The sequence below is a fragment of the Symphalangus syndactylus genome, chromosome 23 (assembly GCF_028878055.3).
Source record: "Symphalangus syndactylus isolate Jambi chromosome 23, NHGRI_mSymSyn1-v2.1_pri, whole genome shotgun sequence".
NCBI classification, from domain to species: Eukaryota; Metazoa; Chordata; class Mammalia; order Primates; family Hylobatidae; genus Symphalangus; species Symphalangus syndactylus.
Window position 1 is genome coordinate 44,162,835 of NC_072445.2, and position 18,594 is coordinate 44,181,428.

The 18,594-nt window shown below is 38.6% G+C and overlaps 1 long non-coding RNA gene and 2 other non-coding genes across 5 annotated transcripts in view; 1 reads left to right on the forward strand and 2 right to left on the reverse strand.

Annotated features, from left to right (window-relative positions):
• LOC134735726 (uncharacterized) overlaps positions 1–13,184 on the forward strand; it is a 24,548-nt gene extending 11,364 nt beyond the window's left edge. For all 3 annotated transcript variants that reach the window (XR_010119149.1, XR_010119148.1, XR_010119147.1), the window contains exons 5-8: positions 4,650–4,831; positions 10,118–10,247; positions 12,107–12,330; positions 12,453–13,184. This is a non-coding gene — a long non-coding RNA (uncharacterized lncRNA). The remainder of the gene's footprint in view (positions 1–4,649; positions 4,832–10,117; positions 10,248–12,106; positions 12,331–12,452) is intronic.
• On the reverse strand, positions 5,295–5,367 carry TRNAA-AGC (transfer RNA alanine (anticodon AGC)). The gene has a single exon. It is a non-coding gene; the product is annotated as a tRNA-Ala (tRNA).
• Positions 9,155–9,227, reverse strand: TRNAM-CAU (transfer RNA methionine (anticodon CAU)). The gene has a single exon. It is a non-coding gene; the product is annotated as a tRNA-Met (tRNA).
• Positions 13,185–18,594: the final 5,410 nt, after the last annotated feature.

Consider the following 18,594-nt stretch of genomic DNA (forward strand, 5'->3'; position numbering starts at 1 on the left):
TGTAATTTATATGCCTTCGCCACGCCTCGTACTCAAGCGACTGAGAAGCCAAAAGAAGGAAAAAATAAATAAAGACAGAAAGAGAAAGGAAAGGAAAAAAGGAAGGAAGGAAGGAAAGAAGGAAGGAAGGAAGGGAGGAAGGAAGGAAGGAAGGAAGGAAGAAAGAAAGAAAGAAAGAAAGAAAGAAAGAAAGAAAGAAAGAACAAAGAAAGCTCACTTTTAAATTTTAAGCTAATATTTGGTCTGTCTTGAAATCATTATCTCATAGCATTTTGTGTTCCATTATTTATCGCACTTATTTCATTTCCCTTAATGAAAATAACGGCATAAGCTGTGCCTTGTCTGATGTTCAAACTCAGGACCTTCAGAATATGAGATTGACAGGCGGCCTGCTGCTCTAAGAGAGCAACTCTTCCTAAGAGGCGACATCCAGATTAGTAAATCTCATTTCCCACGCACTGCTGCTTTATCAATTCCTAGCTTTTAAAGAACACAATCAATGCTACTTGGAAATCACTCCTTATCAGCCAATGCTGCACTGGAAGAATTCCCCACTCAGGAAAGGTGGAGTTCACCCGTTTCCAGTATTCACATAATGATAGGACCTTCTGGCTTGAGGGACCAGAAACAATTGTACCTGTCTTGCTGCTTTTTTTCCTCTTGTGGCCCAGTCATCTAGCTTTTCCCTTCTTCAGAGATCTTAGTCACTCTTCCTTTCCGTAGTCTCCTTTGTTGATAAGAAACTGAGACGGTGCTCAATTCATGATAGTTCATTGAGTGACCAACTGAATGAATGAAGGAAGAAATAGCCTTCCAAGGTGTCTCCCGTTTATACTACTCTTACTGTGTATCTACACTTGCGTCTATAGGACTGGAGACATTCACTCAACAAAAAACACAAACTGAACTTATAATCATATCCTCCCTGTTTTTTCCTCATATTTTAGTGCCATGAATTATACTAGGAGACTTAGGGAATTTACCTGATGTAGTCTGATTGACTTTTGCCAACAAAATTATGTCTTAGTATGCACTTTTTAGAAGTAATAGAGAATCAGATAGGCTAAGTGCGTTTTTGTTGTTGTTGTTTTTGTTGTTGTTGTTTTTGTTTTTTTTGTGAGACGGAGTCTGGCTCTGTCGCCCAGGCTGGAGCGCAGTGGCCCGATCTGGGCTCACTGCAAGCTCTGCCTCCCAAGTTCATGCCATTCTCCTACCTCAGCCTCCTGAGTAGCTGGGACTACAGGCACCCGCCACCACGCCCGGCTAATTTTTTTGTGTTTTTTCAGTAGAGATGGGGTTTCACCGTGTTAGCCGGGATGGTCTCTATCTCTTGACCTCCTGATCCACCCACCTCGGCCTCCCAAAGTGCTGGGATTACAGGCGTGAGCCACAGCACCCGGCCAAGTGTTTTTTTTTTTTTTTTTTTTTTAAGGTGCCAAAGCTGCTAAGTGGGAAAGCCGGAATCGAGAAGCAGATATTTTTAGATTTTACATGTGATTTTTTTCCCTCTACTCCAGCTCACAGTTATTCTGCCCATTCTTTTGCACTTTAGCTCATTCATTCATACACCAAATATCTGATTCCAGACCTCCTCTTTACTTACCTTTTGGGCTTAACATTTTTTATATTTTTTTTAAACTTTTTTTGAGTTGGAGTCTCACTCTGTTGCCCAGGCTGCAGTGTAGTGGTGCAATCTTGGCTCACTGCAACCTCTGTCTCCCGGGTTCAAGTGATTCTCCTGCCTCAGCCTCCCAAGTAGCTAGGACTACAGGTGCCCTGCTAATTTTTGAATTTTTAGTAGAGATGGGGTTCCACCATGTTGGCCAGGCTGGTCTCAAACTCCTGACCTCAGATGATCCGCCTGCTTTGGTCTCCCAAAGTGCTGGGATTACAGGTGTGAACCACTGCACCTGGCCTGGGCTTAACTTTTATATTTTATTTTATTTTATTTTATTTTATTTTAAGACAAGGTATCACTTTACTGCCAGGGCACTGGTGTGATCTCTGTCCACTGCAACCTCTGCCTCCCGGGTTCCAGCGATCCTCCCACCTCAGCCTCCTGAGTAGCTGGAACTACAGATGCATACCACCACACCCGGCTAAGTTTTGTATTTTTTGTAGAGACAGGATTTCACTGGGTTCCCCAGGCTGGTCTCAAACTCCTGGCATCAAGGGATCTGCCCACCTCAGCCTCCCAAAGTGCTGGGATTACAGAAATGAGCCACACGTCTGGCCTTGGGCTTACCTTTCAAGTCAACTTTGATTCATTGTCTTCCATCAAACACCACATTCAAGGATTTGCCAAATAATGAACATTACTCTTGCACAACTCTTTTGAATCTATCCATTACTTTCCACTCATTTAGTACATATTCACTGGGGAGATGCTCGGTGCCAGACACTGTAGTACGATCAGGTAATTCAGAGGAAGTATAGACACCCTAGACCTCAATAGAAGACAAGATAAATATAGATGAGGGAAGATCCACCTCCAGATTCACCATTTTCAGTCTTTCTGTCATTTCCAGCTAAATAATGCCTTCAAAACTGTTTCAAAATAACTAAGTCACTATTTCAAACTCTTTCAATAATAGCACCCTTCTATACGCTGGACCACTCTTAATTTCTGGTTATAACACGAGCTTACTTTTCTTTTAATTTTTGTCTTTGCTTTCTGGCTAAATTTTTATTTTGCGTTATGAAGTTGATTAGATCCATTGGTGGATGGTGTGGTTCAGTTCTCCAATATGTTGGCTGATTGGTTGTCTACTAAGCCTACCAATGACTGAGAGAGGAGTTTTCGTGTCTTCAACTAAAATTGGATATTTCTATTTTTACCTGGCTTACCTAATTTTATTTGTGAATTTTGAAAATCTGTGTCCTCATATACATTTGGAACAGTATTTCCTGGAGAATGGACAATCGTAATTATTTAGCAGCCTTCATTATTCCTGAAAAGTTTCTCTGCTTTCAAATCTACTTTGTCTGATTTTAATGTATACGCCACAGCTGTCTTTGATTAATGCTTGCATGAGATATCTTTTCCACTCTTTTCCTTCAATCTGCTATATAACTTTTATTCTTATATATAAGTGTTTTGCGGGTGGCTTTCTTACAGTCAGCATATTTACTTTTAATACATTCTGATGATCTCTAGTTTTTAATTAAGGATTTAGATCATTTACATGTAATGTTAATATGGATAAGTTTTTAGATAGATCTACTATTTAATAATTTATTAACCTTTGTTCCCTTTGTTTTAATTCTTCTACGTTCCTCTTTCTATCTTTTTTTGGTTTATTTCAATCTGGTTAGTAAGTGGTCTAGGGATTACCATATACATATATAACTTTTCACAGTATACTTAGAATCAATATTTTACCATTCAAGTTGAATATAGGAACCTCATCAAGAGTTAGGCCCATTACACTTACCCTTTTATCTTATCTATGTAGTACATCTAGATACAATGACAACTGCTTCTGATAAAGTTACAGTTTCGGTTTTCAATCATCAAACATACCTTAAGGAACTCAAGAGAAGAATAATAGTCTGTTATGTCTACCCAGACATTTTCTATTTCTGCCATTGTTCCTTCATTGATGACGTTCTAAGTTTCCTTCTGGGATCACTTTTCTTAATCTCAAATCTTTGCTAGTTCTTTTCCAGCATTCTTGCTAAGAAGGAGAATGTATTGACTTACCTTCCAATGAGAATGCATTTATTTGCCTTTATGTCTGAAAGATACTTTTGCTGCACATAGCATTCTGGGTTGATAGGTCTTTTTCTTTTGTTACTTACTGAATATTATGACATTTTTTTCTGGCCACTGTGGTTCCTGATGAGAAATCTACACTCATTCATATGGTAGTTTCTTTTTCATTTTCCTTTGACTGCTTTCAAGATTGTTTTGTACTTTCCTCGTTTTCAGCAGTTTGATTATGATATGTCTTGAAATGGGTTTCTTTGGGTTTATCCTGCTTGACCTTTGCTGAACTTTAAAAACCTGGTTTATATCTTTTGACAAATTTGATACATTTTCAGCCATTAATTCTTCAAAGTTTTATCCCACAAAGACCTCTTTGTCCTCTTCTTTTCAGATTACGATAATGTGGATGTTAGATTTGCTATTTTTTATTTGTCCCTGAGCCTCTGTTCATTTACAGAAATACTCCTTTCTCTCTATAGTTCAGATTATGTAGGTATTCTTGTTCTGTTTTCAAGTTCGTTGACTTTTTCTTAGTCATCTGCATTCTATTATTGAGATCATCCAGTTAAGCTTTTCATTTCCCCTAAGAGTTTTGGTTAATACGTTTTTTTTAATTCTTAAGCTTAATATTGGTGTTTATATTTTCCAGATATTTGCTGAGACTTTCCAACTTTCCATTCACTTCACGAATGTTATCCCCTAATTCTCGGAGCATTGTTATCGTAACTGCTCTACTGTATGCGTCAGATGATTTTGACATCTGTGTCCTCTCAGTATTGTTATTCGAGGAGTCTCTTTGCCATGTGAATTAAGATCTACCTGTTTTTTTCATAATGCTGAATATTTTGGGGCTTGTAACCTGGACTTCTTTGGATTATGTGATGAGACACTGTGTTTTGTTGAAATCTTAAGAATAATGTTGCTATTTTTGTTTTTGCAGGCACAAAATTGCCTTGTATTCAAGTTCCAAGTACCAATCAGCCTTCCATGTGTTGTTGTTTCAAAGATAACTCTATTTGCAAAGCCTTTACACTACTGTTCAGTTATTTCCGGAGTGCGTGCGACTTCAGTGAGGACTGGAAAGTGGGCCATTGTGCAGTTCAGCTCTCAGGCTCTTTGTAGGTAAGTCGTTTGGGATTAGAGCCACTTATTCACAGCTGGCAGGTGTGTCCACAAGCTCATGAGCAACTTTATGGATTTGCTTTCTACAGTGTCTGTCCAGGCACATTCTAGTTGCCTGACACATCCTGGTTTCAGTCCCCTGAGCAGAAAGCCGAGGCTATATTTACCCAGGTGGCTCTGCCCTGCACTTTTCACAATTGTCTGACGTTTAGGACCAAGCTGCAGGCAGAAACAGGGAGAAAAGAGCAGTTTTATATGTCCCTTGGTTTCACAGCTCCTTGAAGAAACAGCAAATGAGTTACACAGTAGATCTACACTATACTAAATGCCAGGAGGGAGCCATGGCCAGCCCTGTATTGTTGCTGCTCCTATGTCTTGAACCAAAGCAGCATCCTGCTCTCAGACACTAACTTGGGTTTGGATACTTGAGTGTTTGGAGACCCAAGGTCCAAATAATAAAGCTTGGAGAATGTGGGCATCGATCCCACTACCTCTTGCATGCTAAGCAAGCGCTCTACCACTTGAGCTAATTCCCCACATCAGGGGAGCTTTATTGATCCTTAGTAGGTGTCCCGGAACACAGCGGATTTCAGGGCCTTCAGCAGGAAAGCAGGGCTCTACTAAGAGCAGATCTTCTCATTGATGGCCCAGGGCCAGGCGCAATGGCTACTCATTCTCTGCAAAGAAGGAGGAGAAAGGGAACAAAGAGAAAGTCACAAAGGGAAAACTCGTGCTGCCAAAATGTGAAGTTTAGGGTTTTCCGGGACAGAAAAAGGCACATCCCAGCAAAGGAGGCCCTGCTTAGACCTGCCCAGCTAAATTGTCACACATTTTTAAAAAATGATTAAATGATTAAAAATGATTAAATGATTTTATGCGTGTGTGTGTGTGTGTGTATGTGTGTGTTGTGTGTGTATGTTTATAAAAGTGGGATGGAATTATCACTTTTTCCTTGTAGCTGAGACTGTCTGGGAGTTGTGAGATGGTCCAGATTTCAGGAAGGCAAACAGCTCCTGCTGTTTTCATATCTAGGCCATTTCACCAATGAGGCCAGCGTGCTGACCACTTCCCTAGGAAACCCCTGGAGAGTGCTTCTTTCACTTACATCTGAGATATGGGTTGCCTCCTTGCTAAGGTGTGTCATGTACAAGTTACATGTCCAACTATATCTCAGAACAACAACAACAAAATTACAGAGCAGAGCCATAAAGAGTAAGAGACAAGATCATATCAGAGTGTAAGAATATGTAAAATATCAGAGTGTAAGAATTAAAATTGAGCTATGCAGAGAAGGAGTGGAAGTATGGTGGAGAAAACCGGGCTGTTTGTAGGAATTCCTGTGTGAAGAAATAAACCTTTTCAATTTAAGTACAGTGTGTTTGTGTGTGTGTGTGTGTGTGTGTGTGTGTGTGTGTGAAATACACATGGAGGGAAGCAGTGATTGAAAATCCTGGCGACTTGGAGATATGTTGGGAGAGTTTTATGAAAACTCCCAAGAGTAATTGAAAAAATCCCAGGCAGAATGCTTAAATAATTAAAGCAACATGTTAGAGAAAGGTGTTTAGTTTTGAATGTCAGAGCTTGGACAAGAGAAAACAGGAACTGGGGAGAAAGGGAAAGAAGTCATAAAGATATTAAAGGATTGAGGTTTATCCACATTTATCGTGCCAGCTCCTGAGGTGGACAGCAGGAGTCTTTCTGCAGCCCCAGTGCCCATCACAATTCATGCCACAGAATGCATCCTCCATAAACACCATAGCATGGATGATGACAGAGGTGAATGAAAAGGAAGAAAAAGATTCTGGGGATGTTGTGCAGGAAGGATCTACAGTATTTGTCAAGACATTGGGTGGAGAGATTTGAGGGGGAGGAGACAAAGACATTGGGAAGTCTTGAGCCTAGTGTGGTAGACACAAAAGAGATTCTGAATTAATAGCTGATGAATGACTCCATTCATTTATTTGTATTTGTTATGTGAATGAATGTTACACAAATGACCTGGTGTGGAGAAAACAGATGGCGAGACTATGTGCTAGGGTAAAGCAAGAGCTCAAGTTTTTTTGTTCTTGTTTTTTAATTTAGAAAGAAATCTGCTTTTCATATCTGGTTTTCCTGTTAAAGCTACATGATTTGAGGAAAATGGTTTAACTCCTCTGAGCTTTACTGTCATCTACAAAATTTGAATAATGTTACTGAGGGAAGCTGAAAAGTCATATCAACCAACATATATAAAGAATAATAAACATTCAGTTCCATTTCTAATGCATGGTGCTGAAAAGTCCTTGTATGTGGAATATTGTTCACCTTTAAGGAATCTGCTCTCAAGAGCTGATGAGGGACTATTTTAGTGCAGTTCTGTTGTCACTGGCTGTTGTGCTCATTCAGTTGGCACCAACAAGTCTCTGTGAACATAAAAATAAAATAAAGATTGTGGAGGAATAGAATATAAACACATAGTAAGGTGAGATTTGCACAACAGAATATAGTAAAGATTTGGGCCTGATTCTTTTTGCATTCTCTTTGAATCATTTTTAGCCTTTATTCTAAGTCCCCAATTATGGTTACCCTTCTCCCAGTAACATTGTTTCTCTTCACCACGGATATTCTGGTCAGGCCCTCTGCTTAACCGTCTTGACCTCCTGAGCAATCTGTTTGTACTGAGACACTGATGTATGTTCAAATGATGCTCTTCCATAGCAGGGCTTCTTGCTTTACTCAAAGAGCATTCAAATTTGAGGCCATTTAGGGCTCTTTCCTCACCCACTATCTATGTGAAACCTTAGAGGGAAGCCTATTCATTCCACGAAGAGAACGCTGCTGGGTTCTAACCTCAATCTGGAAATCCACTGGGGTAACTGGGGTTAGCTCACCTACTCCAGAGCTTGCTCTTTGAGAACGGATGGTGCTGCTACTTCCCATAAAGGCTGAATAAAAAAAGGCATCTGCAGGCAGGAGAAAGCCCTATGGTAGTTGCTGGAAGATTCCTTCTGACCATTGGCTATCTCTCTGACCTGATGGGAGAAGGGTGACAAAAATTGGAGACTTGAAAGACAGGCAAAAAAAAAAAAAAAAAATTCAAAGGAATTTTAAAAGAACCATGCACAAATTCTTAATTAGATTCTTTTATCCAAATCCATTTTGTCTGGAAAATAATACCTTACTATGTATCTGTATTCTATTCCTCCATAATCAATTTTATATTATTTTATTTTAATGTTCACAAGAAGCTGGATGCTAGCTACCAAATGAGCAAATGAGCCATGACAACAGAACTGCACTAAAGTCTCTCATCAGATATTGATACAGTCAAGACCCTCATGAGTGCCTGTGATACAAATTCAGTGTGAGAGGCCAGCTTTCCACAGGGAGAAGGCAACCAAAGCAGTAGCTAATACTGAGCAGTTCCTATTGCCCAGATCCATCTTTAGGTGCTGAGAACCAGCCAGGGAATCCCACAGTCCTCATTTTTCATATGAAGAAACATGTGAGGGATTGACAACCCCAGTCCTCATGTATCATCAGTTTTCCAACGAAGCCAACTAGCCTTCTGTGCAAAAAGCTCTCCTAACCCCCAGTTGCCTTAATAGGTAAAAGTACTCTTATGACAGTGTTAGAAAAACATGGGCACAAGTGTTCTGGCAAGAAGCCTAGAAGGCCACGCTAAAGTTGTCAAGGTGACAGAGTCCCTGATTGTCCTCCTGAAAACTGAATGTGCCACCTGCACATTCCCAAACCCTTTACTGCCTAGCGATTCCCTCACAGTAGACATCGTCAAATCACTTCTTACATATTTTTGATTGTTTCCTGTCTGTTTTTCCCCACTCCTCCCAAGTAGGATGTAGTTTCGCAATGGTAGGAATATTTGTGCTCTATACACTTTCTCCCCACTCCTCCCGACTAGGATGTAGTTTCACAGAGGTAGGAATGTTTGCGTTGTATTCACTCTTGACCCCAAACAGTCTCTTAACAAGATATGTGTTCAAGAAATATTTGTTGGATGATTAAAAGAATAAATGACTTCACCCATCCACCCAATAATTAGTGTTAGGTGACCCTGAGAACGGGAAGTTGGAAGAGAAATTTCCCCTGCTTCCTGTGTCAGCTAGAAAGACCAATTATATGACATAGCTTGTAGTTTCTGGTGTAATCTACTCTTCAGTTTTCACCACTCATTTTACTGAAACCACTGGAAAGTCGAAAAAACAAGAAAACTTAAATTATGTTTCCATTTTTTACAAATATTGGGTCAGTCTTGAAATCCTTATGTGCTATAACATTTGCGTTCCGATATTTAGTGTATCCAACTTCTATGGCAAAAAGCGATGCCCTCTCTGAGGCTTGAACTCAGGACCTTCAGATTATGAGACTGACGCGCTGCCAGCTGCGCTAAGAGGGCTTACGGTGAAGCCTGGGCAACATCCACTTTGTCGAAGTGTATTTCCCACCGCTTTACGGTTTCAGCTTTCAAAAACCACAATCAATCCTACTTGAAAATTACTGTAACAATCAATGCTGCACTAGGAAGATTTCATACCCACGACCAGAGGAGTCTACGCCTTTCCAGTATTTCATAGGACCGTCTGGGTTCTGCGTTACCAGGATCAATTGTACCTGCCTTTTGCTGCTCTTTTTCCCTTTTCCTTCCCGCAGAAACCTTAGTCACTCTGACACTTTCCATGGTCTCCTCTGTTGAAAAGAGACAGGAGGTTCTCAGTTCATGATAGTTCACTGACCACCTGGATAAATGAATGAAGAAATAGTCATCAAACCTGTCTCTTGATCATACTACTGTCTTCCTTCATATCTCCACTTGCACCTACATGACTGAAGACATTGACGCTGCAAAAAAACACAAAATACTTATAATGGTACCCTCTTTGGTTTTTACCCCTGTTTTTTCTTGTGTGCTATTAAGTATACTATGAGATTTCTTGCGTTTACATAGTCCAATTGAATTTTGCTAACAAAACGATGTATCCTAATGTGCACTTTCTAGATGTAATGGAGGCTCATATAATTATTGTTTCTAAGATGCCAGAGATGCTAGGTAGCAAAGCCTGAACTGAGAAGCAGATTTATTTTAGATTCCAAAAGGTGAGTCTTTTCTCTGCTCCTGCTCGTTATCTCTCTGCCTGTTTTTCTCCACAGTAGTCCATTCATTCATATACCAAATATCTAATTCTCAACCTCCTCCTGGGCCTAGATTTCCAAGTCAACTTTAACTCATTGTCCTCCTTCAAACACCACATTCAGTGATTTGCCAAATACTGAACATTATTCTTGCAGGTCTGTTTTGAATCCGTCAGTCCTCTCTACTCATTCAGTACATATTTGCTGGAGAGATGCTCTGTGCCAGACACTGTAATAGGCCCAGGAATTTCAGGACAAATTTGGCCAGCCCAGACCTCAAGAAAAGGTAGGATAAATGTGGACAAGGAAAGATTCACTTACAGATTCGCTGTTATCAGTCTTCCTGCTATTTAAGTAACTGTTTCAGAAATGTCAGTTTCAATAATGTCACTTTTCTGCACTCGGACCATTCATGATTTCCTAGTTAAAATATGATCTTGCTTTTCTTTGATTTTTTTGGCTCATCTTTCTACATAAGTTGTGATTTTGCTTTATAAAGTCTATTAGATCCATTGGTGGATGATGTTGTTCTATTCTCTAATATGTTTGCTGATTTGTTTTCTCCTGAATCTATCAATTACTGAGAGAGGAGTGTTAATGTCTGCAACTGTAATTGGATTTGTCTATTTTCTTTCTGGTTTATCCATTTTGTTCACAAGTTTTGAAGTTCTGTGGCCAGAAACAGACATATTTAGGACAGTTGCATCCCCTCGGTAAATAGATGCTTTATAATTATGTAACATCTGTCTTTCTATCTGAGGGCCTCATCTCGTGTTAGGCAAGTGAGTGAGATAACTTCTACACTATGGAAACCCTCAGACTTCCTAAATCTAAGATAAATGTATCTAAGATATTTAAGATATGTATATATCTTAGATTTATAAGATATATAAAATATATTTATGTTAGATTTATATATATACACATACATATATTCAAGTCTTTTTAAGTTACATCATATAGAACTCACATATTCACATCATATAAGAAAACAGCAAAAATCACAAAAGTATTACAGACAAGAACCATGGGGATTAAAAGATCAGCTTGTAGTAAAGGGATAAATACGAACCTTGAAGGATGCAGATGAGGAAGAATGAATGTAAGTTTGAAGGAACATGCATAGATGTAGGAATTCCTGTGTGAGGAAACATGCCTGCTCACTTGGGATGCATAGTGCACAAGTGCACGTGTGACTGCTTGTGTGTGTGCCTGTTTATAAAATGAAAGGAAGTAGTAATTGAAATGCCTGTGCACATGGAGATAATGATTGGGAAAACATTGAGACTTAAGAACCCTTGGAAAAATTCCAGACAGCTTACATAATCAAATTAACATTTAAGAAAAAGGTGTTTAGTGTTGGATGTCAAAGAGCTTGGGAATAGGAGGACTGTAATTGAAGAGAAATGGAAAGAATTTATAAATAGATTAAAGAATTGAGGTTTATTCACATTTATTCCGTCAGCTTCTGAAGTGAACAGCATGAGTCTTTCCGTAGCTCCAGTGCCCATTATACTTTGTGGTGCAGACTACATCCTCCATAAATGTGGCAGAATGGGCAAGAGATACATGAGTGAAAGGTAAGAAAAAGATTCTGGAGAGGTTGTGCAGGAAAGATCCATGGTGTTTGTCAAGACCTTGGTGTACACATTTGAGGGAGAAGTCTTGAAACTGTGTGGCACAGAAGAGATCCTGAATTAATGTCTGATGAATGGAACAATAAATCTAGACATTTCTAAGTATTTGTCAAATGAATAGAAGGATGAGATGAGCTGGTGTGGAGAAAAACAGATGATGAGACTATGTGCTAAATTAAAGAAAGAACAAGAGTTTGTGTTTTCTTATTGCAGTAAAATATACATAACCCATTTTACATTCAAAATTCTAAGTGTTCAATTTAGTGGCATTAAGTACATTTACAGTGTGAACAACTATCATCACTACCCATTTCCAGAAGTTTCTCATCATCTCAAACAGCAACTCTGTACCCATTAAACAATAACTCCACATTTCCCTCTCCCCAACAACTTCTATTCTTTCTGTCTGCATGAATTTGCCTATTCAAGATATCTAAAGTAGAATCACAAAACAAGTTTTTAAACTGGGAAAAAATAAGCTTTCCGTATTTGGTTTTGCTCCTTAGAGCTACATATTCGCAACTCAGGGGTGCACTCGGTGAGTTGACAAACCACTTGTGGGTTTGCTTTCCACACTATCAGCAGGACTTTCCGGTTACTTGGAACTCCACTTTACAGTGCCCTGACCAGAAAGCAAGCTGGGGTTTTACTTATCCTGCTCTGCCCTACACTTTCCAGAGCTGTGCTGCATTTTGAGTCAAGCTGCAGAAAGGAGAGAAAAGGAACAATTGGGTATGTCCCACCCTCTTGGGATCTCTTCTTTCCTCTGAATAAAGAGAAAACAACTTAGAAAACGGGTACTGTGCACTGAACGTTTAGGGGCTATTATTAGCACTGTTTCTTTATGCCCATAGGTCTTTTACCAGTGAGGCATTCAGGATGGCTGGTGCTTCCTCGTTTTCTTCGACAGGTGACTAATGAAGCCATTCTCCATGTAGTACTGTATGGACATGGGGCCCCAAGTGACAACATCGATCCCACTACCTCTCACATGCTAAGCGAGTACTCTACCACTTGAGCTCATTCGTCACCTACCGCAAAACTTTCTGCCCTTTCCTTTATTCAGGAGTAGATGTGCCGCGATTACCCACCAATTCTGGAGGCTCAGAACAAAGGAAATGTCTCGATTATTAATGGGGAACCAGGACTCGACTTAAAGCGAGTCTACTCACAAATGGCCAGGGGCAAGAGCATGATGGCTATTCCTCTGCGAGGGAGACGGGAAAAACGTAACCAGGAGAAAGTGGGCACTGGAAAAGTCTGGTGCTGTAAGATTTCACGTTCCAGATTTTCAGGGAGAGAAGGGAGCACGTCCCAGCTGGGGAGCGCCCGCCCAGAGCGGCCTGCTAATTTGGCACAGTTATCCCAGGATGACGATCTTTTTTTTAAAAGAGGCGGGATTATCACTTGTTCCTTGCAGCTCTGGACTCCCGGGAAGAAGCGGCCACTCCAGGTCGGATTCTGGGAGACCTGAGAAACCTGTTGTTTCCGCTGGGTTTCAAATAGAGGACCTTTCATGTGTTAGGCCAGCGTGGTAACTACTACACCACAGAAACCCTTTGCATCGCAGGCTTTTATATTTTGAGATGAGCATTAAATACCTGTTTTTACAATTTTTTTAGTTGACAAATACAAAACGTATATATTTATGATGTACAACATGCTGTTTTGATATATGCATACATTGTGGAATGGTTAACTCGAGCTAATTAACATATCTATTACTTAGTGTGTGTGTGTGGTGGGAACACTTAAATCTACTCTTTCAGTAATTATCAAGTATAGAATACACTACTATTAACTGTAGTCACCATACGGTATAGTAGATCTGAACTTATTCCCCCTGTTTAACTGAAATTTTGTGTCCTTTGACAAACATCTCCATTCCTACCTCCCATCTCTTCCCCCAGCCCCTGGTAACTACCATTCTACTCTCTGCTTTGATGAGTTCGACTTTTTTAGAGTTCACATTTAAGTGAGATCGTGCAGTACTTGTCTTTCTGCGCCTGACTTATTTCACTTAACACAATGCCCTCCAGGTTCATCGACATCGAAAATGACAGGATTTCTGTTTTTTAAAAGACTGAATAGTATTTCATTGTGCAGTTGTAATATTTTCTTTATCCATTCATCTGTTGATAGACGCTTAGGTTGATTCGGCTACTTTAGGAGTAATTCTGCAATGAACATGAGCGTGCAGATATCTCTTCAATAGACCGATTTTTGAACACAAACCCAGAAGTGGGATTCCTGGATCATATGATAGTGCTCTTTTTGGTTTTTTGAGGAACTGCTGGACAAAACAGCTGCACTAATTTACATTCCTACCAACAATGTACAAGGATTCTCTTTTCTCCACATTCTTGCCAACACCTTTTACCTTTTGCCTTTTTGATAGCAGCCATTGTAACAGGTGTGGTTTTGGTTTGCATGTGCCTGATGATAAATGACATTAAGCAACTTTTCATATGCCTGTTGGCAATGTGTCTTCTTTTGAGAAATGTCTATTAAGGTCTTCCTCCATGTTTTAATTGGGTTATTTGTTTTCTTGCTATTGAGTTGAGTTCCTTATGTATTTTTTATATCAACCACTTACAGAAGTATGGTTTGCAAATATTTTCTCCCAATCTATCGGTTGTCTCTTCACTGTTGATTTTTTTTTGGGGAGGGGGCTGTGCAGAAGTTCTTTAGTTTCATGTAATCTTATTTATCTATTTTTGTCTTTTTGCTTTTGGGGGGGTTCATATCCAAAAAATCATTGCACGGACCAATGTTATGGAGCATTCCACATATGTTTTCTTCTAGAATTTTTAGAGTCTCACATCTTATGTTTGTCTTCAATCAATTTTTAGTTGATTTTTGTATATGGTATGAGATAAGGACCTCCTATCATTTTTCTGTGTGTAGATATCCAGTTGTCCCAACACAATTTATTGAAGAGACTATCCTTTCCTCATTATGTGTTCTAGGCACCTTTGTCAAAAATTAATTGACTATAAATGTGTGGATTTATTTCTGCCCTCTCTATTCTGTTCCACTGGTTTATATGTCTGTTTTTCCACCTGTACTATGCTGTTTTGATTGCTATATATTTGTAGTATATTTTTAAAGTCAGGTAGTATGATGCCTCCAGTTTTGTTTTTGCTCAAGATTGCTTTGGCTATTTGGGGCCTTTTGTGCTTCCATATGAATTTTAAGGGGTTTTTTTTTCTATTTCTGTGAAAAATGTCATTGGGATTTTGAAACAGATTGCACTGAATCTGTATATCACTTTAGAGGGTATGGACATTTTAATAATATTAATTCTTCCAATCTATAAACACAGGATATCTTTCCATTTGTGTCTTCCTCAATTTCTTTCATCAGTGTTTAATAGTTTTCAGTATACAGACCTTTCATCTCCTTGGTTAAATTTATTTCTAAGTATTTTTTGTAGCTATTGTAAATGGGATCTTTAAAATTTTTTATTTTGGTTAGGTTGCCGTTAGTGTATAGAAATGCTAGCTTTTGTATGTTGATTTTTGTATGTTGTTTTGTATTCTGCAACTGTACTGAAATTGTTTTTTATTTCTAACAGTTTTGATTTTTGGTGAATTTTTTAGGGTTTTCTATATATAGGATTATGTCATCTACAAACAGGGGCAACTTAACTTCTTCCATTCTAATTTGGATGTCTTTTATTTCTTTCTCTTGCCTAATTGCTCTGGCTAGCACTTCCAGTACTATGTTAAATAGAAGTGGCAAGACTGGATATCCTTGTCTTGTTCCTGATCTTTTTTTTTTTTTTTTTTTGAGACGGAGTCTTGCTCTGTCCCCCAGGCTGGAGTGCAGTGGCGCGATCTCGGCTCGCTGCAAGCTCCGCCTCCCGGGGTTCACGCCATTCTCCTGCCTCAGCCTCCGGAGTAGCTGGGACTACAGGCGCCCGCCAACACGCCCTGCTAATTTTTTGTATTTTTAGTAGAGACGGGGTTTCACCGTGTTAGCCAGGATGGTCTCGATCTCCTGATCTCGTGATCCGCCCGCCTCGGCCTCCCAAAGTGCTGGGATTACAGGCTTGAGCCACCGCGCCCGGCCGTTCCTGATCTTAAAAGGAAAGCTTTCAATTTTTTTCCCACTGAATATGATGTTAGATGTGGGTTTGTCCTATAAAGTCCTCTATTGTGTTAAGGTACATTCCTTCTATACCTAATTTTTGAGAGTTTTTAATCATGAAGGAATGTTAAATTTTGTCAAATACTTTCTCCACATCTATTGAGATGATGAGATGGTTTTTGTCTTTCATTCTGTTAATATGGTGTATCACACATTTACAGATTTGTGTAAGTTGAACCATCTTTGTATCCCTGTGCTAAATCTTGCTTGATCATGGTATATAATTGTTTAAATGTGCTGTTGAATTCAATTTGCTAGTATTTTATTGAGTATATTTGCATACATGTTCATCAGGGATATTGGTTTGTAATTTTTTTTTTCTTTGTAGTGCTCTCCTCAGGCAATGGGTTCACGGTAATACTGGCCTTGTAAAATGTATTTGGGAGTATTTCCTCTGCTTCAGTTTTTTGAAAGAGATTGAGAAGAACTGGTATTGCCTCTTTAAATGTTTCATCAAATTCAGCAGTGAAGTTGTCAGGTCCTAGGCTTTTCTCTGATGGTAGATTTGTCACTGATTTAATCTCCTTACTTGTTTTTGGTCTGTTCAGAGTTTCTGATTCTGTCTTGCAAGTTGCATGTGTCTAGGAATTTATCCAGTTTTTAGGTTATCCAATTTGTTGGCATATAATTGTTCATAGTAGTTTTTAAATAATCCTTTGTATTTCTGTGGTAACTGTTGTTACCTCTTCATTTCATTTCTGATTACATTTCTGATTTTATTTGAGTCTTTGCATTTTTTTTCTTAATCGGTCTAGCCAAAGGTTTGTAAATTTTATTTACCTTTAAAAAACAATTCTTAGTTTGGTTGATCTCTTTATTTTTTCTATCTTCTGTTTATTTCTGTTCTGATCTTTATCATTTTCGTCTCCTACTAACTTTGTAACTAGCTTAGTTGATTGTTTTTCCAGTCCTTGAGGTGTAATGGATGCTAGGTTGTCTATCTGTGATCTTTCATCTTTTTTGATGAAAACTCTCTTAGAACTGCTCTTGTATCCTGTAAGTTTTGGTATATTGTATTTCCATTTTCATTTGTCCCAAAATATTTTTTTCAATTTCCCTTATGATTTCTTCTTTGACCCATTGGTTGTTCAGAAGCATGTTGTTTAATTTCCACATAGTTGTGAATTTTCAAAAATTCCTCCTGTTGTTGATTTCTTGTTTCATGCCATCATGGTCAGAAAGGATACTTGATGTGATTTCAGTCTTCTCAAATTTATTAAGACTTGTTTTGTAGCCTTATATATGGCCTCTCCTGGAGAGTGTTTCATGTGCACTTGACCAGAATGTGTATTCTGGCTAGGACTTCCAGCACCATGTTAAATAGAAGTGACATTCTACTGCTGTTGGGTGGAATATTCTGTATATGTCTGTTAGGTCCATTTGGTCTAACGTATATATCAAGTCCAATATTTTCTATTGATTTTCTCTCTGGATGAGCTGTTCATTGTTGAAAGTGGGGGACTGAAGTCCCCTCATATTATTCGATTGCAGTCTATGTCTTTCTTTAGATCTATGAATATTTGCTTTCTATATTTAGGTGCTCCAATGTTGGGTGCATATAAATTTATAATTGTTATATCCTGTTGATGAATCGACCTTTTTATCATAATATAAAGACCCCTTTCTCTCTTTTCACAATTTTTGACTTTAAGTCTACTTTATCTGATATAAGTATATCTGCTCTCTTTTGGTTTCCATTTGCACATAATGTCTTTTCCCATCTCTTCACTTTCAATCTGTGTGTCCTTAAAGGTGAGGTGAATTTCTTGTAGGCAGCATATAGTTGGGTCTTTTTTGGGGTATATTTTTAAAAATCCAGTTGGCCACTCTATGTCTTTATATTGAAGAATTTAATCCATTTACATGATTGCAATTATTGACAGTTAAGGACGTAGTATTGACATTTTGTTAAGTATTTTCTGGTTGTTTTTTAGGGTTTTTTGTTCCTTTCATCCTCTCTTGCTGTTTTGATTGGTGATTCAATTATTTTCTGTGGTAGTATGCTGTTATTTGTTTCTCTTTATCTTTTGTGGATTTACTATAGGTTTTGGTCTTGTGGTTATTTATCGTGAGGTTTACCTAAAACATTTTATAATTACAACCGGCTGTTTTAAACTTATAAGAACTTAAATTTCAATCCCTGTTAATGTGTTTCATATGTAGTCACATAATCATAACATATGAGTGAATAGCAAAAAACTAGAAACGTATTACAGAAAGGTGGCAAGGGGCAAGGCCATATTAAAGAGAAGAAATAAAAATGGATATAGGTGAGAAATGAAGATGAAGATGGCACACAGGACAGAAAGAACAGTGATAGTATAGAAATATTTTGGTGTGTATGTGGGACATACCTATTTAATTGGTAGGGGTGTGTGTGTATGTTTGTAAAACGCGTATTGATGGAAATAGTGTTGGGAAAGCCTAGACATTTGGAGATATATTGAGGAGAGGTTTAACTCCAGGCAGATGTCTTATGTAATCGAAGTAACATTTTAGGAAGAGGATTTTAGTTGTGAATTTTAAAGAGGTTGGAATTGGAGAGAAAGAGAAATAAATTATTTAAAAAATTAAGGATCCAGATTCATCCTCATTTATTCTGTCAGGCCCTGAGGTCAACAGCATGAGTCTTTCTGCATCATCAGCATCTAATTCAAAACACACTCTAAATAAATGTTGTAGAATGGATGAAGGAGGAGACAAATGAGAAAAGAATATTCTGGAGAGGTTGTATAAGAAGGCTCTACAGTATCTATAAAAACCCTAAGTGTAAAGATTTGAGGGAGGAGAAGTCAAGGGCAATTGGGAGTTTTGAACCTGGGTGGCAGACACAAAAGAGATTCT